The sequence below is a fragment of the Apium graveolens genome, chromosome 7, assembly GCF_009905375.1.
Source record: "Apium graveolens cultivar Ventura chromosome 7, ASM990537v1, whole genome shotgun sequence".
Classification (NCBI taxonomy): domain Eukaryota; kingdom Viridiplantae; phylum Streptophyta; class Magnoliopsida; order Apiales; family Apiaceae; genus Apium; species Apium graveolens.
Window position 1 is genome coordinate 134,032,976 of NC_133653.1, and position 7,334 is coordinate 134,040,309.

A 7,334-nucleotide genomic window follows, 5' to 3' on the forward strand; every position below is an offset into this window, starting at 1 on the left:
CTCCAAACCCTAGCTTTACTTTGTAAATTAGGATGATTTTGGTTGATATGGTATTAGAGTAGCTTAGTGATTGTTGGTTTAGAGTTGGGTTGGAATGGTGGTGAATGGATTGTTGAAATCTTATGATTTGGTTAAAGAATGTAGTATAGTTTAAATTCAAGTTTTAGGATTAAGTAAATTGATTATAATGAGTTGATTTGGGGCTGTTGTAATGTAGTTTGGATGGAGTTTTTATTGGGTTGTGAATTGGGGTTGAATTGTGGTGGATTTGGAATGGTTTAAATTTGGGAAATCGCGTAAATATAGCCGTCGTAATGTCCGATTTACTTTAGACTGCTTTTGTTCATAACATTAGGACCCGAGAACTCCCTGCTAGATTTTGACCATTGCCATTTTTAGATATTTCAGGTTACAAGCTTCGTTTTGATGTGTAGTTCGTTTGATTCCGATGTACGGTTTAGGAGAAACGACCGTTTTAAGTAACGGCGTTTCGCGAACAAAACATTTCCCCTCGCCTTACTTTGAAACATAGGTTAAAGACCAAAAAGGGTTAATTAATGTATGAAACAATTATGGTAAGAGTGTTAGGCAGTTGGTAAGACACTCGCGAAGGAATCGCCTTAAAACTCGTAATGGCTAAATTATTAAAAATGGTGGAGCCGAGGGTACTCGAGTGACTTAAGAGAATCAGTAAGCGCAAATCGAGCGTTAGAGTCTAAGTTGGTTAATGTATAGATTTACAAGTGAATTTGGTTTAATTCCAACTTACTTGTTGTTTATAGGTTAGCAGACTCGTCCCGAGCCATTTGTAACCCCCATTCGCTCAGGCAAGTTTTCTACCCGTATAATTGTTGTTGTGATGTATATGTGTATATGCATGATCTTGCGATAAATGCATATTTGTTATTAGAAAATTCTTGCGATATATTGTAGCATGTGATATGGTATATATGCATGCCTGTTTCATATTCTTGGATTAGATATCTGTTGGTTAAAATGCTTACAGTTGCATAATACCTATGCTAGAGATAAGCGGTATTTGAGTTTACCCTTAGTATAGGGGATCAAAAGGTGAACATATTCCTAAATCGGGAGTCGATGTTCTCGAGTATATTATATATATTTTATATATATAGTTATAGTTTTCAAAACTATTAATCGAATAAGGTTTATTCGATAACTTTAACTTTATTTTATTATTTGAATATTATTTCGAATATTCATTCGAGGGCTTATGACTCAGTTTATATTATTTAATGATTATTAATTGGATACTCATTTGAGGATGTATGACTCCTTTATTTTATTTAATGAATATTATTTATAATATTCATTCGAGGTATTATGACTCCGCTTATTATTTAATAATATTCTTTATTTTATTAAAGAATAATGTTCGATAATCAAACTTACTTTTGATTATTCAAATAAAGATATTACTTTCGTATAAGGATATCTTTGATTATTTACTATTCATTTCAAGTATAAGTTTTCCAACTTCTACCTCCATTATTCTTTATGGGAATATTATTTAAATAATAATATTCAGATATTTCTTTTATATTGAGACTGATTTACTTTATTAAATCAGCATTATTCCAAACACTCTTTAAAGTGTTTTCGAGTCTTCAAAATGATTTTTAAAAGTTAGAGCGGATCCCAAAACTCATTTTTATATTTAAGATCTTCCTTTTAAAAGGGGATTTAAATACTCGCTCAAAACCTGAGGGATCCGGCTCTATGGTGTATTTTATATTCACAACAAGGTTGCAGTTTTGGTAAATGAATTGATTACTTACCCAACGTTCGGGAAGCAAGTCCATCTATCGAGTCGGCATAAGCAACATGGGCTCAGTGGGCATCCATGATAGTGTAAGTGGCTCAGTGGGAGTCCATCAAATGCATAAGTGGCTGAATGGCAGTCCAGCTTAAGGCCCTATTGCGGCCAGGGTGATGACCAGTGGGGAATTCGTCCATCTACTAGTAGAAAAGGTTACTTATTGGTATCTGTGCCTGATCAGCAAGATATCGGGTTTATGCCACAATTCTTTTTCCCTTCCAAAAATTCATTGGATGTTACAAACTCTGTTCATACTTTACATGACAGAGGTTTTCAGGGACTGTATAAAGAAGATGTATATGTGGACATATATTTCGGAACTTAATGAAGTATATCATAACTTCATTTCCTTCAATAATACTTCAAAGATTTAATCTATTCAAATCTGTCTTGTAGTCTCATCTATGTGATGAACTGTTGAAAGCTCATTATACTTTGAACAGTGGTAGTTCAAGTAACTTTATAAATGATATAAGTATAGTGAAGTATTTGGTAACTTCATCCCTTGTTTTTACTTATATCCAATAAGTAATTATCTTACACTTGATAAAGGATTCTAGTAAGTATCCGTTTAGATACTTGTATTATTGTTATCACTATATATTATCTTGCGAGTTGTAAGGCTCACTCTTGCTTTATTTCTTCATCACACAACCACAGTTAGGAAAGATGGCCAGACTCCAGCAGACCCAGCGCAAGCGCGTGGGAAGCGTCCCGCGTCTTCCCGTTGATGTTGTAGCTGCTATAGCTGCAGAGGTAGATCTATTGGTAGATCAGGCATTCTACTTTTGAGAATCAATTATGTATAATTATAACTTGTGGCAGATAATGACAATTAACTGTAAATTTATCAAGTAATCATTTTGGGTTGTAATAACTTTTAATTGTGGATTCAAAGACTGGTACTTATTTCAATTTCATCTCTGAGACTATAACGGGTTGTGGTGTGTGTTAGTGTGGGGTCACAACATAAGGTTATTTATTATTAATTAAGTAAAGTGATATTGTGGAAAGAAAGACCGTGACGACCCGGATTCCTGACCCCGGATCTGGGGGTGTTACAGAAATGGTATCAGAGCCAAGCGTTATAAACCTCAGAGATGATGCGACGATATGATAATAAACTCACAAAGATAATAAGAACTCTTGCCAAGTTCATGGTCGGACTACTTAAAGTAGCGCTGACAGTTAAAACCCTTACGGGAACCCTTATAAGTATCATGATAGTAACTTAGCTCGTTTAATATGTAGGCGCCTGAGATAGAGGACCCTGAGATGTTCGAGCGTGAGCATGATGAGGCACTGCTAGATGTCGAGGATCAGGAGGAGCCTGAGATGGAGGAGGATGAGGAGGACCCCTCAGAGGAGTCAGAGACGGAGGTCATTGCTATTTCAGATGAGGAGGACCCCTCAGAGGAGTCAGAGATAGAGGTCATTGCTATTCCAGATAAGGAGGACCCGGATGAGGTCCCAGTAGCTGAGTAGCGTGTCGGACCTATGGTAGTGTACGCTGGTACCCCTTTACCCACACTTCCGGTGGTCAGAGCTCCTACCCCTCCGCCACTATCTTGGATACCCTATGATGACAGCTCAGAGACCCATACTTCCGAGCCTAGGCAGACCGAGGAGGCACCCCTAGCGGCTCCGGATTCACCACCTCTCGACCCTGCCCACAGGCAGTCTTCGTTAGCCTACGGCTATGTTCAGGATGTACTGAGGACCCGATTGGCTGTTGCTGAGGCCCGACTGGATGAGGCCTGGAGGGAGTTAGATGCGGAGAGGGCGGGTAGGCGTACCCGAGCTTATGAGACTAGGGCTGCTATACCCCGATCCTTGAGGAGGGAGCTGACGGGGATAGAGCTCACGTCCCGAGCGAAGCTCAGATCACTCCAGGGGGACAGGCATGGTAGGATCTCCAGGCGGCAGGCCGACTATATCTTCCGTCGTGCGATGGAAAGGGTATGGGAGCTGACCCGCTCCGGTGTGTGATTCAGGACTGACGATGGAATAGTCTAGTTGTCTAGTTAGCCGAGGCCTTAGTAAGAGCCAATTTTCCGGGATAGTTGACTTGTATATAGCATCCCTTTTTCAGACTAGACAGATAGACTCTTGTGTATCACTTTTGAGACAGATGGTTGTAGCACTGTTGTACTTTTGACCAGATCAGACTATGTATTTCTCGCATTATGTATATATTTATTTCCTTTCAGTTCAGTTCCTTAGTGACGAGATCACTGTTTTTATCATTATTATTACTGCACTTCTTATTAGAACTGTCATAAAATAATAAAATTGTGAGATACATTCTCCCTATTATAGAATTTTGCAAGACACAATGTTGTGTATGATTGTGACCTAACGTTGAATTTCCCAATAATAATTTTTTTTATCAGTATCATGCCGCCAAGAAAGATTGGAACTAGGGCGAACCCTGGATCTGAGGACCAGGGAAGCCATAACCAGGACGATAGGAACCAGGAACACAGTGAAGAGGAAGATGAGGATTATGTGGAACAGGATGACTCCCTGTATGAAGAGGAAGAGGAAACATATGATGTTAAGGGATTTGAGATAGAGGCTGAAGAAGGAGAAACTGAGGTTGAGCAACCAGTACCAAACCCAGGCATGGATCTCATGGGCCAGTTCATGCAACTACTAAGGCAGAACTTGGAACGTCAACCCACCCCCTCAAGGAAATAACAATGTTGTGGCAAACTCTTTCAGGGCTTTTAAGTCCCTTAAGCCCCCTGAGTTCCACGGATCAGCCGACCCAGTTGAGGCAAGGGCATGGTTAAAGGAAATGGAGAAATCCTTTGAGATTTTGAGTACCGATGAGGCACAGAAGACTGTATTTGCTACCTACCTTCTGAAAGGAGAGGCCAACTAGGAGAGGCCAACTACTGGTGGGAGGCCAAGAAAAACATGGAGACAGATGCTATCATAACCTGGGAGAGATTCAGTCAGTTGTTTCTGGGAAAGTATTTCCCGAGGTTTATGGAAAACCAGATGGAGCTCAAGTTCTTGGAGCTAAAGCAGAATAACTTATCTGTAGCAGAGTATGAAGTGAAATTTACTGAGTTATCAAGGTTTGTGCCGGAGTTTATGAGCACCGAGGAAAAGAAAGCTAGAAGGTTTCAGCAGGGACTGAAACCGTGGATTCAGAATAGGGTGGCAATCCTTGAGCTTACGGATTATGCCACTCTGGTGCAAAAGGCAATGATTGTAGAAGCCGGAAGTGAACAGATGCAGAAGGAAAGGGAGAAGAAGGGAATAAAGAGGAAAAGTATGAGCATGGGTGGAGGTTCCGCAGGAAGGAGCTTCCCAACTAGATTTAATCGAGGAGCAGTGTCCCTACCGGGAAGGAACACTGGGTTTAAGCGGCCAATGAGCGTGAGTGTGAGCCAGAGCGGCCAGAAGTCAAGAATGTCCTATTCCAACCAGTCTCGACCCCCATTGCCAGCCTGTAACACTTGTGGAAGGATGCACACTGGGGAGTGTAAAGGAAAGCCAGTAACCTGCTTTAAGTGCGGTCGGGAAGGTCACTATTCAACTAAGTGCCCATCATCAACCCTTGCCGTCATTCCAACCACCACTTGTCATCAGTGTGGACGCCCGGGTCATTGGAAGAGGGAATGCCCAATGAACAAACCAGCAGCTTCGGGAGCAAGCAGGGCTGCTTCTAATAAGCCACCTACTGCAAGGACTTTCAACATGACAGTCCAGGATGCTATGAAAGATTCAGATGTGATAGCAGGTACCCTTTCTCTAAATTCAGTCAGTGCAAACATTTTATTTAATTCGGGAGCAATTAAATCTTTTATATCAAAGGACCTTGCGCGTAAGTTAAGACTTAAGGCTGAACCCTTGATAGAACCCTTACAAGTAGAGATAGCCAATCATGAGATCATTCCTGTTAACCAGATTTACCCCGCCTGTGAGATAGGCATAGGGGAGCAATCTTTTAGTGTTGATCTGATTCCTTTTAAATTAGGGGAGTTTGATGTAATTTTGGGAATGGACTGGCTATCTAGCAATGATGCTCAGATAGACTGTAAAGGGAAGAAAGTTAAGTTAAATATCTCAGGGAAGAAAGAAGTTATATTTAGAGGAAAAAGGCAGACGCAGAAATTTTTGACTATGGCCCAGGCCAGAAGGATGCTACAAAAAGGAAACGAGGCTTACCTAGCCTATGTGGTAGACACGCAAAAGGAGGTGCCCAACTTACAAGATATTCCAGTAGTCAACGAATTTGAAGACGTATTCCCACAAGACCTTCCGGGATTACCACCCGATAGAGTGATTGAATTTGCTATTGAGTTGGCCCCAGGGACGGCGCCAGTTTCAAAAGCACCTTACCGGTTAGCCCCGTTAGAAATGAAGGAATTAGCTATCCAATTGCAGGAACTCTTGGATAAGGGTATGATAAGACCCAGTGTGTCTCCGTGGGGAGCACCAGTTTTATTTGTTAAGAAGAAAGATGGGAGCATGAGGCTGTGCATCGACTATCGAGAGTTGAACAAGCTAACCATAAAGAACAGGTACCCATTACCTAGAATAGACGATCTGTTCGACCAGCTAAAGGATGCTGTTTATTTTTCCAAGATTGACCTGAGAACTGGATATCACCAACTGAAGATTAAACCCGAAGTGATTCCTAAGACAGCGTTCCGTACCAGGTATGGGCATTATGAGTTCTTGGTAATGTTCTTTGGATTAACCAACGCCCCAGCGGCTTTCATAGACTTAATGAACAGAGTATTTAAAAAGTACTTGGACAAGTGTGTGATAGTTTTTATCGATGATATTTTAATCTACTCAAGGACTGAGGCAGAATATACAGAGCATTTGAGGATAGCTCTAGGAATCCTCAGAGAGGAACAGTTATATGCCAAATTCTCGAAGTGTGAATTCTGGCAGAATGAAGTACAATTTTTAGGATATGTGATCAATAAAGAAGGAGTATTGGTCGACCCCTCTAAGATAGAGGCGGTCTCAAATTGGGAAAGGCCAACCACACCCACAGAGGTAAGGAGTTTCATAGGATTGGCCGGCTACTATCGTAGATTTGTACAGGACTTTGCGAAGATCGCAGCCCCTTTGACACGACTTACTCGTAAGACAGAGAAGTTTAAATGGACGGAGAAATGTGAGAACAGTTTTCAGGAATTAAAGAAAAGGTTGGTAACGGCCCCGGTGTTGGCATTGCCGGACGGAAAAGGAGATTTTGTGATATATAGTGACGCGTCGCACAAAGGATTAGGGTGTGTGCTTATGCAGCACGGTAAAGTGATTGCGTATGCATCGAGACAACTGAAGGAATACGAGATTAGATATCCTACCCATGATCTTGAGCTAGCGGCAATAGTTTTTGCCTTAAAAATTTGGAGGCACTACTTGTATGGAGAGAAGTGCGAGATTTTCACAGACCATAAGAGCCTCAAGTACATATTTACGCAGAAAGAGCTCAACATGCGCCAGAGGAGATGGTTAGAGC